The 13,672-nt window shown below is 45.4% G+C and overlaps 1 long non-coding RNA gene across 1 annotated transcript; it reads right to left on the bottom strand.

Moving 5' to 3' along the window:
* Positions 1 to 298: 298 nt before the first annotated feature.
* On the bottom strand, positions 299 to 8,932 carry LOC136019355 (uncharacterized). The gene is made up of 2 exons (XR_010614830.1): positions 8,852 to 8,932; positions 299 to 3,556 (listed from the first exon to the last, which is right to left on the bottom strand). It is a non-coding gene; the product is annotated as an uncharacterized LOC136019355 (long non-coding RNA).
* Positions 8,933 to 13,672: the final 4,740 nt, after the last annotated feature.

Genomic DNA, 13,672 nt, shown 5'->3' with positions numbered 1-13,672 from the left:
TGCTATAGGCTCCATTCTTTATATGCGCCTGCCATTTAAGCCAAGTCATGCTCAGCATTTTCTTTCAGTGATTTCTTAAATAAAAGGATTGTCCTGAGGGCAGAGCACTTGTCAGGATAATCAGGCGGAAAAATTCATGAGCCAAGGGGTGAATTCAGAGATTAAAAACCCTGTATGCCTTGTGTACCAAACACAGTTCTGGTCCATTCATGAGCACTGAGCCATCTGCATGGGCTTCCATAGGAGCCGGCAGAGATCCTCAGAAGAATTACCCATTTGTTGTAAGTAATGCACACACTTTAGAAAAAATGAAGTTTTATTAATTACAGAACTTCAAGCAGCATTTCATCTCTCCTGAAAGTGGCACTTCAGGCTTCCAGAATAAGAACAGTGTACCACAGTGCATCAAGTTACTGGACATCCTTCTTTCAGAAGGAATTGCCTTTGTTTAGGCAACATGCATCAAAGGTTTTTTAAGTGACTTGATTACATTTCTGTTCTGCTTTTATGGGATGAGCAGCCCTTATCAGTGTTTCCTTGCAGTCTGATAAGAAGCACTGCCAAGCACTCTTCACTTGCTTCTGGCCCTGCACTGTCCACAGCATCTCCAACACTGACATATTGATCATAAATAACTACGCTTGGGCAGAAAACTCCTGTGAATTCGGACAGTAACAGCATTCATGTTTTTGAAGAGTATTGCTGCAGCCAAAGGGGTCAGAATGTTTTTTGATTTTAGCATTGTAGGTAAGAGCTCAGGATTTCACCTCTTGGAGCCAGCCAAGTACATCCTCATTAGTACTGACGGATTTTTGACAAGCAAAAATTCAGCCTTTTCCCAGGCAGTGGAGTAAGGATCATGAAGGAACACAAAAGAAGGAGGAAAGGAAGCAGAAAGAGTCTCCAAGACAACTCTGGAGATACTAAACTGGGTACAGTCATGTCAAAAATATTTTCTTTGGAGTCCATGTCAGGAAAAATTGCACTTGAGCAATCTCGGAGATCCCACTGTAAGATGCACACTCCTGGGGTTGGGATATTTGCCCTTCACTAAGATGGTGCTCACTTTATCTGATGTGTAAAAACCCTGCTTAGTTTCATTTAGACTGGCTGCAATGAAGACAGCCGGGGGCAGAGGAGGCTCTCCCGCAGCAGCATGATGGGTGCATCCGGTTTCACTGCCCCTTTCTTGGGTGTTGCCTTTCGGTCAAGTTCATCTGGTGAAAGAGGAAAACTCTTCTGAGCCCAACTACAAACAGCGTGATTGCGAAATTCAGACACTGGCTGGCGAGCAGAGCAAAGAGCAGGAAATTCCTCTGTGCTTGTTGTTTGCCTTGGGTTTGTGAAGTATGAGCATCAATTGACAGCTCCTGTGCTTCGGATTGCTTTGAACTGCAGCCCACTTGGGAAAGAGGTTACAGCTCCAATTTTCAGCTCTGATAGTCCAAGTGCCAAGCAACTGCTACCACTGGGGCATGTCAGGCGTTTGCTGGTACCAGTTTGAGAGTGAGGACCTAATGCAGGCTGAAGGAGGATCTGAAGATAGAGCTGAAATTCATCATGTTTGGGTTTTGTGCCCCACATCCTTCCTCTTCTCAAAAAGGCAGAGGTTATTGCGATGTTCAAGCTGGCAAGGTGTATTGAAGGCCTGAGAGCATCATGGAGGGAAGGAGGCTTGGCTTACTTTATTTGTCTTCCCACCTTTTATGGTCTTTGGACTGCAGAACATACAACAGAAGTTCAATATCTGTAAATCAGTCTTTTACTGAAACTGGAGGCCATCTCCCATGCAAAGTACAAGAGTAGTTGCAAGTGCCTACATCCACTTGTGCATTGGGGTGTGACTGAGGTATCTGCAGTACTTTACTGGTAACCTCACAGTGCTTTGAGGAGACCACAGGAATCACCAGCTGTGTAACAGCTCTGTTATACATCCACACGAGCCCCAGCAGTCAGAGAGACATCCATGGCCCTGCTCTGTGCACCACTGCCAAAGGACCTGGAACAGCACCACTAACCACAGCACATCCCTGTCTCCAAAACCATGGCCACCGAAATCACTGGTGACCCCCCTGGGTACAGTACATGGAGCCTTCGACACAGGGGTTTTATTAAATTCTCTTCCCCCCTTGTGGGGCTGCAGCAAACAACTGCATTCTGGTTTTGCACCTCTGGTTTGCGTCCGAAGGGGGATCTGAGATAACCTATTTACAACTTTGTGGTAGCAACCTCCCAATAATAGCTGCAGGCATGTACCAAGGTGTGGCAGTGTCTGTTCTGCGGACTCCCACAGAGGGGCTGATGCCACCTGCAAGGCAAATCCAGCTAGGCTAGATCATCTTGGTGCTCATCTTGTCCCTCAATCCTACCTGCTGAGTCTGGTGGGTCACCTGAGTTAGAGATGGTTTGGGACATAGATCGCATCTTCCCTACGCAACCATACAGCTCTTGGCTCAGCAGATCCCTGAGTAAGACCCTAAGCACCCTTTTTATACAAAAAATGTTTGGGTTGCTTTAGTTTTTAGAACCGTTTATGAAATGTCATTTGTTTCACCTGTAAAGTGAATAAACTCTAGATTACAAACAATCAAAGCAAGCCTGTGGTGCTCTAAGGCTCTCGACACAGGCACCCACAGCCCGACTCTGTTGTGTTTCAGTGCCAAGGGGCTCCCCAGCCCCAAGCTCTTCAGAATAGCCAAGGCTCAATACCATCATGAAACAGGAAGGTTTAAACTCTGTGGTGTGCCAAAACATGAGCCTTGGGTCTAGTTATTGAGCAGTTTTCAAACCAACGGTTTGAAATTGCATTGAAGTGTCTTCTGTTGGGTGTCACAGTGCTGCTTCCCTGAGGACCAGTCTCTACTTTGTTTTTAGCGTAGATCTGTTGGACATGCTAAAAAATATTTTGTAGTAGATGTATACATTGACAATCCTTAAAAGAATCCCCAGGATGTAACTGAGGGACCTGAGAAGGGCTGCGGCCATGCCGGAGATGTGAAACAGCAAAGCGTATGGGCTGCGGGTGAGAGCAGAAGTGCCGCTGGCCTTCAGGAGGTCATCTGCCTGGAACAGGGCGCACTCTGCAGTCACCAGGATCCAGATGATCCTGGAAGTCAGTGTGGCGTTTTTCACCGTCCGGAAACGCCGAGACTCTGTGGCGAAGAAGGTGATCAAGTAAGCCTCGAAGGCAACGCAGCTCAGCAGCAAGCAGCTGATGTGTGTGTTTGCACTGAGGAGGTTCTGCAGCAGAGCTGATGTGAACACTGGAGATAAGATATTGACACCCAAGGTCCGTACAACCATCTCAGATACGATGCTAACAGTAACCAGGAGGTCTGCCTTTGCTAGGCTTGAGATGAGAACTGCAGTGGACTTGGATGAAACCCTTGCAGACTGCAGGATGATTATTGCATACAAACTGCCCAGCAGGCCCAGAAATGTGCTGACAGCATTTGAAGAAGACAGGACAAGGTATTGGATGTATTTAAATACCAGGTATCTTCTGAGATCTTTCATGTGGTCTCTCTCCATAGAAATGCCCGTAAGGGAGGAACACCTAGAATACATGTAAAAAAGGGTAATTAAATGTAAAATTAGTGGGATAGATTCCAGACAAATTATTATGTACCTGCATTTGTACAGACACATGCTGGCATGCTCCACACTCCAGCATTATTGTGGTATTGGTTGGTTACGCAGCTTCAGAAGCATTCGGTATGTGAAATCCTCAGACTGCGTCAATTATTAAATAGATTTCATATAAACCTAGGTGATAGCATTTTATTCTAATTAACACGGGGATCATTGCAGGGAACTGGAATGACTCTGGACTAATACCGGAAAAAAAATAGCTCAGAGCGGGGCTACTTTCATTATGCAAGGTTTTTTTCTGTTTGCCTTTGTGGGTTAATTCGGGAATGAAGAATACATTCTCTAGTGTTGCAGCAAGAAAACGGTTTCCAGTTGTGCTGTGTAGAACAGTAAATGAGATATTTATTACTCATTCTGGAACACAAAGTGATAAACTGATGGGAGTGCTATCCCAAGTGATGTCCCAGTTGAATCAGTAGTTGAGAACTGCCATATTTCATTTCCTTTTCCTGTCATTAGCACAACTGTTCATACACATTCAAGTGTTGTCTGTAGCTTCTAAATAAAATTGAATCCCTGGGCACAGTGTGGGAATAGGCAATAAAGTATAGGTGCTGGGCTACCAGGAAAAAGGTGGGCTCCGCAATCCCTGCTCCAAATTCATAAGCAAAGAGCTGCTTGCTGCAGAGGCCCAGGGCTTTTTATGTTGTGCTAAAAAGGGATGTGGTCTCTGGTTTGATGTGGTTGGTGGTAGCATCCCCATGCACACTGGAGCTCCCCGTGCCTGTGAGCTTTTGGATCTGAGTGCCAGAGTGGGGCTTCCTGGGGCTGTGAGGCTGCCACGTGGCTGGAAACTGGTCCAGGTGGAGCTCAGCCTCAGCTACAGCACCATTTAAAGCGTTTCTCTAATGTTCTTATCTTATATCTACATTTCTTTGGGAGTAAACTAGAAGTCAAAAGCTGTTTCAAGCATTGCTGCTAAAACGTACTATTTAAGTTTCTTTTTCTTCGTTAACATTAACAAAGCCTAAAACCAACTTGCTGTCCCACCGGTGGGATGTCTCTTGGCAGACACTAGCATTTTCCTCCTTGGGCTTAACAGAGCTATAGTTACAACTCTCCACGTGAGAGCTATACTGCTGTTTCCAGTTTGCTGATTAGTTGAATCTCCTAATGCATCCAGTTGGATATTTATGAACCACTTGTGAGTTCCGACCTGGAATTTGAGGGAAAGTTTATAGACCTGTGGGAAGTTATCTTCATCTGACCGTTATCTCCTATACAAGATTGCAAACAGTCCCTTTGCCTTAAATTCAGTGGAAAGAGGTACCTGAATAATCCGCTTCTGCCTGGGGGGTCCTTCACATCCAATTGGGCAGCTTCAATTGAGCTATTTTGCATCACAGTCATTTCGTATCAACATGCTGAAGTAATCTAATAAATCAGTATTGCATCCCAAGGCTCTACTCATTTCCTATATTTGCAAAGTATCCATTAACTTCAGCTATACCTTTTCATGACATAAAGAATCGGTTGGCGATGACTAACAGCTCAGGATCTGTCCTTTCATTTACATACTCGTACCTTAAGCAGGAATGAAGTTTGTAAAGTGCCCAGGTCTTTTTTAGGTATTACTTTAATTTGTGTAATGTTACCTTGAAAAGGTACAAGTGTGAACTATCCCTATGTAGGATAAGGTTACAAGACCAGTAAAAGGCTAATTTGATTAAATCATGAATTTTCTATGAGGCATTCTTATAGAGGAGCAAGCTAAGGAAATGTGGACTAAATGGAACTACAATTAAGTCATGCATAGATGGGGTACTAAGAAAGGGCTAATTATCAGAAATTAGAGGAATGATGTATCAGATGGGAGTCTGCAAAGATCTGACATTTTGTACTCTTTCATTAACTACAATAAGGAATAGAGATCATGCTTATTAAGTTTGCTTATTAAGTCAACTATCACAGACCAGCAATTACAATTTCAGATCCATACAAGGACTGGTCCCTAAGCAGCAGTGAGTGAGAGGAAGAACACACATGTAAGCAGGAGGAGAGAGCATGACAGGGGAGGAGGAAGGCTGCCACAGGTAGCAATGCTGGCATAAGTGGGTATCAATACAGCGTGTTGATGGTAACACCCATCTGGAGTCAGCAGGAATTGTATCAGGAAAGGCAGATGCCATCTTGCAATGCAATAAACAGGAGAAACGCCTGTAATCACATGGGCTGAGTCTTTGGTTTCATTCTGCAAAAGGTAGGTCTTGACTGAAGTATGCGGCCAGTTTTGAGGGGCACTGTTCAGGAAAGGTATCGGTTGCTGAGACTGTTCCAAGGAGACTGAGGGGGTCAGAGATGTGGATAAATGGAGCACTTCATATTTGAGCACTTATCTCCTTATGCAAGTTCTCGGTATTACTTGTGTGAGCACCTTGGAGTTTGTCCAGAGCTTCTCCAGGACACTCACCCTACAGGTCTGGATGGCTGCTTCAGTCCTCGCCTGGTTTTTAACTTTGATGAGACAATGGGAAAATGGTAAATCTGAGTGATTCCCATGACAAGTACCAAGCCAGCTTTTTTAGGAATGGGATTCCCATTGCTTGTAGAGACTCGATTTGCACCGGGTTGACTCACCCAAGATTCACACGCACCTTTTCTTTTTTTTTTTCCTAAGTATCTGAGCCAGCTTGTGAGTGGAATCCTTTGAGGAAGAGGTAGGAGAACTGTAGTCCTGCACATCAGCTGAGCTGTGATACAGTTTGTCTTGCTGTAGTTTTCCACAATGATTAACTAGGAAAACGATTCTGCATTTTCTAGAGAAAGCAAAATCTTTCCAAAATCAAGGGTCTCTGCTCTTCCCATGCACTCAAGGAACTTTGGTACTGGTCCTGGTGCAGCCCCTTTGGTGTATACTCACCAAGAAGTGCCTTTGCCTCACTGCTGAAGATGCAAGAAGTGGTGAAGAAGCAGGTTAGCCTCTGAACATTGATGTCTGAGTATTGGTTTGACCATTTGTTTCTATACAGAGCATCAATGAAATTAATATTTATTGGAACGGAACCATTTGAATCCACAATGTGAAAGCTTGTACAGCTCACTAGCTAAAAGTGGAAGAGAACCAAGCTGTGGTGTTTAGAGTTGAACCCTGTTACTCAAGTGAGCTACATTACAAGGTACATTAAGAGTGTTCTATCGTTATTTGTTTTATTGCAGCCTATTTCTGTGTCTATTGTCATTAAGCATATTTTTGAGGAGAGAAATTACATGCCTCGATAAAGATCTTTGCTCATTTTACAACTGATTACTGCTGTGAATTGTTGTGGATTACATGCTGGCAAGTACATGTAACCTGGCTCAGGCTGCCGTGCACTGAAAATCCACATGCTGGGCCACAGGACTCCAGCTGAATTTGAGGCTGAGATCCCCACATGAAGAGTAGTAAATAAACCTAAGCTGCTTTGAGCAGCTGAATGAGTGAGGAAAATATGCAGCACATTAACTTTGGGATTTTACATCTCTGGAGAATGTCAAACTAAAACTTCACTGGAAAACAAACCAAACCAAGCAGAAATTTGCTATGTGGATACAAGCAGATGTCTCCAGAGAACTGGCCTCATTCATACATTTTCTCCATCCTTTTTTTCTTTACATAAGAAGTTCGAAAGGAAGAAAACACCAATAGCTGGATCGACACCAGAACTGTATCTTGGCCATTCAGAGCATTTTAGCTCATTTTAGCCCATTTTGGGCACTGGGTCCTATCTTGCACGCCAGGTCTTGGTGATGAGCCCATAAGCTCTTCTAATGATGAGCACTAGAAAAGGAAGCTGAGCAGCTGATACAGCGAGAGGAGATGGCCCAAAGCAGCCCATCTGGATGCTAAGGATCTCAGCATGTTTTTCATGTCTTCCATCAGCATTTTACGTAATGCTGCCAACACTTTGTATAACACCCCAATGTACTTTGAAAAGGACCTGGGGTTTCTGGATGGAAGATGCCTTCCTGCTTTCTGTTAGAGATGTGTCAGTGGCATCCTTCCTTTCAAGCCATAGCTGCCCCAGGAAACAGCAGCATTGCTATGGCTCCCTCCTGCCTCTCTCCACCCCTTTGACACTATAATTTAGTGGTTGAAGCTCTCATCCAGAATGCAGCAGAACGAGGTTTGATTTCCTCCTTTGCCACAGGGGATTTAGATGTTTATCTCTCCTGAATGTCCCAACCAGCAGGCTACAGGTTATCCTGACGTGCGGAGGCTTTTCATGCCACCTAAGGAATCTGGGCACAGCTGACACCCTGGACCAAGGGGCAGGGATCAGGAAGAAGCTCACCGATCACAGCACAAGGGGTTGCAGATGTTTGATAGGAAAAAAGGCATATCAGTTTCTGATACTTGCTCCAAATGCTGTTTGGATACATCTGCTCTAATAAATTCAGCAGAGCTGGAAGACGTTCCCAAGTGCTAGAGCTCTGCTCACCAGTCTTGAGAGTGCTCCAATGGTCCCCAGCACAGTTTGGCATCTGGCAGTGCACACCCTCCGAGCACTGTGCAGCCTTGGTCAGGGCTTTGGCAGGAGGCAGGGAGTGCTGGCCATGCTGCAAGGATGGTTTGAGGGTACCCTTCCCTCTGCCTGCATCAGGGTAGGGACAGGCAGGGAGGGTGCCTGCCCTCCCTCTGCGCAGCCTGGATCATGCCTGGGGTGGGGTTGAGTGGGAACGGGAACAGGGGGCTGTTTCCAGAGCAGCTGCTCCCACCCCATCAGAATGGCCAGAATTGGTGAAGAAAGTAATCCAAGCCAATCCGTCTGTTTATTTACAGTTTTTAAAGCATCTGCTTGTGGTATTCATTACAGTCACCCGCAGGAGGATCACTGTGCGAGGACAGTGACACCTAAACAGTTTATGTTTAGTCCTTATACAGACAAAACCCCAGTTCAGGCTCACGAGAGGTTTCCTGAACGAGCACGTTGCATTTTCAGCCGTACTGGTTTTTATCTCCGCAGAAATTGCTCTCCTGGGACACTTTACGAATTCCAGATAACAACTTCTCATTTGTCACTGGTGCGCCATTGTAGTCTGAGAGGTACACGGAAATACCTCCAGCTCTTAAACAAATACTTCCCTTCAAAATTCCTCCTGGAATTGTGTCAATGAATATACAGAAGAGGAGAACAAGCCTGAAACCCACATTGCCACTGAATATCCTGACTGTAATGAAGCTGTATTAGCCTTTACTTAATTTAAAAGGAAAAATACTTACATTTGCTGGAAAAGGCAGCCAGTAATAGTTTTCTGCATCACTGTATTCTGTGTATGGTCTGCAGCAGAGCTAGAATGTGCCGTTCCCCTTGGACTGCTTCCTGGGTTTTATATATAGTGTGGCATACTCGGTACCACGTCACAGCATGGGACTATGCTGACAGAATTTGTTTTGCTAGGCAACATCCCCAGAGCTGGTTTCACAAGAATTACTCGCCTGAATCATGGTAGCCATTAACTTTCATCTGTCTGGAAAAATTGATGCCCCGTGTGGAAGGGGAGTCCCAGACACTTCCTCAAATACATGCCTGGAGATGGAGCAGATTACAGGGTGTAATCCTGAGCTCGTCTGGGTGCCGCATGAGCTAACAGGGGTTATCCATGAGTAAAAACATTATTCTGAGCAAAGAAAAGGTGTCCCCTGGCATGAGAAGCAGCACTATATCTGGCTGGACTGGGCTATCCTCAGTGTTTGTGTTGGTGTAGCCTGGGATACCCAGCTTTGGTGCTGATTACGTTTGCACTGACTCTCTATTGCTTTCCAGGTATGACGCTGGTGGAGCCAAGCTCATCGTGTTTCAGTCTCTTCGAGAGGTCTCAGTACGATGGGAGAGCACAGAATCATCCCACAGACATTGTGGAGAACAGCAAGCCAGTATGTTCACAGCAACATGAACACGTTCCCCAGCTCCCAGCTTTACCGCAGATGCAGATCTTGCACTTAGAGTCGGTACATGAACACAGGGAATGAAAGGCAGTGACGCTGCATTGGCTTCTGCTCAATGGGGAGGCTTTGCTGCCAGTCCAACGCCAGCTCTGCCAGCAGCACACCCTTCCCTTCAGCAGTTCTCTAAGTCATGGAAAGCTGTAGAAAAATGAAGCAGCTGGAAATGCAGATGCTGCTCAGCACTGTCATTGCAGCTGCAGCCACTCAGGGAAGGCAGCCCTGCGCTCTCCCGCCTGCTCAGCAAGCAGCAGCACACTGGGTTTGCACAGGAGCACTGGTGGGAGGACATCTGCCAAAGCCAAAGTCCCGAAGAAAAGGAATTTGTCTTGGTGGTGGTTAAGATACTTTGTACTTTGATGTAAGCGTATAAATATTTATTCTTCCATTGCATCTGAATGAGTTAGCCTTTGCTAGAGGCCCTCCGTGGCAGTTTTCTTTTATTACAACTACTGTTTCTATCCCATTTACCGTTTTCTCTTGCTGACGTGATACAACAGAGCTGTCAGAGCAGAAATTCTGCAAACAGGCTACACGCTTTCTCAGCAGCTCGACATGTCGTAATAACTGATGGAAAGATAAGGCAAAGCCTCTGTTCTCCCAGGGCACCTCCCATTTCATCAGAACGCAGCGACTCTGTGAACGCAAGAAGTAAACGACAGGGAAAGCAGGAGGGGTGGGATGGGGTGCTCCATACCCAGGCTGTGCCCCACTTCGCCTCGCAGGGCTGACAGGTATGGGCAGAGCCAGCACGGAGAGACAGGACCGGCCATGGGAAAGGCAGCTTGAATCCGTTCCCCTCAGTTAATCTCTACCTGCATGAGCAATCGCTCCTGATGACTGACGGCGTTCGGTGCTCCTCTTTGAACCCACTGGTATCTCCCTTAACGCAAGCAGAACAAACACAGCAACCCCAGTTGATTTCTGCAGTGGCAGGATATGGTTTCCAGTATTTTTCCATACCCTGTTTATTTTGTGCTACACCTTTGTTTGACGGCTTTGGCCAGCTCCCTACATTGATTAGCTGCGCTCTTTGCATCTGAGGACTCTTTAACTCAGTAACTGAACTACAATTGCAAGCAATAAGACTTCAGCAACAGATAAAAAATCTTCCATTTTCTTCTGTTCAAAGTACTCCGCTTTTGACCCCAGAGGGTTTCCAGCTCTTTTCCCTTGCCATCTCATCCATGTATCCTCTCACTTCTTTGTAGCGCAACTTTGTACACCCCAAAACACTGCCGAGGGGCACCTCGAGTACTGCCCATTATTCCTACAGCGTCTCTCTCTTGCTGGTACTGAAACTGGTCCTATTCCTATTTCTTTTCCCTTATACTGTGCCAAGGAAAATGTTGTTGAGGAACTCCAGATGAATTACACCATCTGAATAGCTTGCATTTTGGGGAGGCTTTTTTAACATCCCTGAAGATTTTGAGGCAATTGTAGGAAGACAGTTTTCTTTGTAAGTAACTCCACACCTTGGTCCTCCAGAACGAGTCCTAATTCTTATTCACTGGTGGTTAATCATTTACCTGATTCTAAAGCCGCACCAGTTGTTGGATTCCCTGGACCATCCTAATTTACAACTATGATATGTACAGCCTTTGCTGCTCTTCCCATTTTTACCTTTGGTTTGGTTTTCGGTTTTGGTTTTCTTCTTGGATTGCTTGAGAACCCAGAACAGTTACTGCCTGATCTTCAACCAAGATTTCCTGTTTCTCATTAAATGGATGGAGGATCTCCGGTCTCAGCTTCTGACTTCATGTCATTTCCCATCTTTAATATTCTCAGATATTACACATTTCTCAAGCACTTTTTGTGATTAGTCACTGAAGTTCCCCAGCATTCCCTATTGTTTCCTTCTCTCCCTGGCCCCGCAGAGTTCAAGAAATTCGTTTTGAAATTGCAAACCAGTCACACGATCATCTCTTCTGAGTAGAAAATGGAGAGGTGGAAGCCAGGCAGCATTTGCAAGTATAAGGAAGAGTTGGGTGACAAACGGAAGAGTCTCAAGAACAGAAGTGGCTCATAGCAGCTCCTGCGGGTACTGAGCCACAGCCAGGATGGCAGCAAGCCAACAGGAGGGTTCCCAAAAGCTGCTGAGCTGACCTTTGTGCCCCTCCTGATGGAAAACCAGCAGAGCCTGCATGCTGGAGAAGCAGGAAGTGAAGAGTTTCAGCCCCATCCCTGCTGTTTCAGGCTTGTAGCAGCAGAAAGGTTAGCAGAGCATCCAAGGGAGGGATGGACTTTCCAAAGCATCCTCAAATCCAGTGCGGCTGCCCCTTGGACATCCCCAGGCAGGCTGCAAGGTGAAGAGATCACACCTTGGCTGGCAGAGGACAGTGATTATCTCCCTGGCCGCTCATGGACAGGAACCTTCCAAGATATTCATTACTGAGAAGATGTTTCATGTTGGCCCTTTGGTAAAACATGAAGCGGCAGGTATGGAGATGTGTGACCTGGGTATGTTCTGCAGCTCTCTCAAGAGCACAAGTTTACGCTTTCCACTTTTCCAAACTGCTCATCAGCAAAGACAATAATTAGCTCATTTGTTTTGCTGCTGTTGTTCTCTATTTTCACTTTAGAAAAGGAAATCCACTTTCGATGAGGGCAAATGCTGGGATAAAACATTACTAATGTAATGTTTATTCCTTGTGGACAAGAAGTCCAGTAATAAGACATACTTGCAAGTGGCTTCCAGGATCTCATCAGCCCATTTTGCACAGCTGACAGAAAAGATTTTCTTACAGGGAAAGAGTGGAAAGGCTGACAGCAAAATCCTTTCTGTATAAGGTATTGAATGTATCAAAATTATGGATAAAATGCATAAAGAAGAGGTGGTGTTTCATAAAATTAGCAGGGGAATAACTAGGTGCAAAACGGTTAATGCAAATTTCACTTGGTTTTGGCTTCCTCCTTCACTAACTCACATTTCCAATCTGGAAATAATAGTGGTAACAGCGCTTTGGGAAATGCAAAACTTACTGAGGGGGAAATTCCCCACAGCTGCCCATAGCTGAACTTTTGGGAATCTCTCGAACGCGTTTGCAAGTTCTCAGCTGACAACTCCTCTACCAAGTAACGCTGGAAAGCCTGAAGCCACCCTACAGCCCAGTTAACCCCTTCTGAGCACTTGCTCTGCAGAGCTACAACCCTGCCGGCACAAGTCCCTCCTTAGCGGGGGCTCACTTGGTTCTGTCTGCACTGTGCAATGGACAAGCTTTCCTGCCTTCTAATTGTTGTCCATAACACGGTTTTACACATAGTCTATCATTCTTGGTCAGGGCTCACAGCAGCTACAGCTCTCTCCATAGCTACAATGGTCAGGTCAGTCTGTTTTCAATTAGAAGTCTGGGGAAGTGTTTTGCTTTGAGTCACAGCATTCCTGTGCTGGCATCGCTCAGCTCATCTCCAAGAATGAAGGTGGTGGGAATTTTCCTGGCACCTACGGACTTCCCTGGCATTGGCACTGCAGCTTTCCGCTGAACTCCGTCTTCCACATTGAGCGCACACTCACTATGCCCCCGACCAAACTGCCTCCATCCTGGTCTCATGGATCACACAGAAGCAAACTACATGCATACAGTGCTTTCTTCTCAGTGCCAGAAATTAAATGTGGTCTTTTCCCTGCCCTCGGATGAGCATTAGAGGCAGTTTTGATATCTCCTCCAAACGTGGTGCCTCAATGTGTCCTCATGACAAATTCTGCCCTCTTGCATTATTCACTTTCCAAGGCATAATGTTGTTACTTAGGTAATTGAATCACAAAAGTAAGTACATTGCAGTTTAAAAGATCTTACAACATCCCATCAATGTAGAAGGCTTTTTTCACTGCAATTATTTGTTCAGTATTTTGTCTTGATTGGAGTTTAGTGTCTCCATCTAATGACCTTTCCTCTCCTTCTTTGATGCACAGTCAAGAACCAATTCCAACTACAAATGGCATGTTTGCTTATTAAGTGTCCCCTTGCTACTTGCCTCCATTTGTCTAAATTATCATTTACTCATATCCTGTGTTCTCCCTCTATTTATTGCTTTATTGGTGTTTTTTCACCTGACATGTATGTAAAAGTTTATGGCCTTACTCACAGAGCCAAATAT

The sequence above is a fragment of the Lathamus discolor genome, chromosome 9, assembly GCF_037157495.1.
Source record: "Lathamus discolor isolate bLatDis1 chromosome 9, bLatDis1.hap1, whole genome shotgun sequence".
In the NCBI taxonomy this organism is placed as follows: Eukaryota; Metazoa; Chordata; class Aves; order Psittaciformes; family Psittacidae; genus Lathamus; species Lathamus discolor.
Note: the sequence above shows the minus strand (reverse complement) of the source record. Positions and strands in the feature narration are given on the sequence as shown.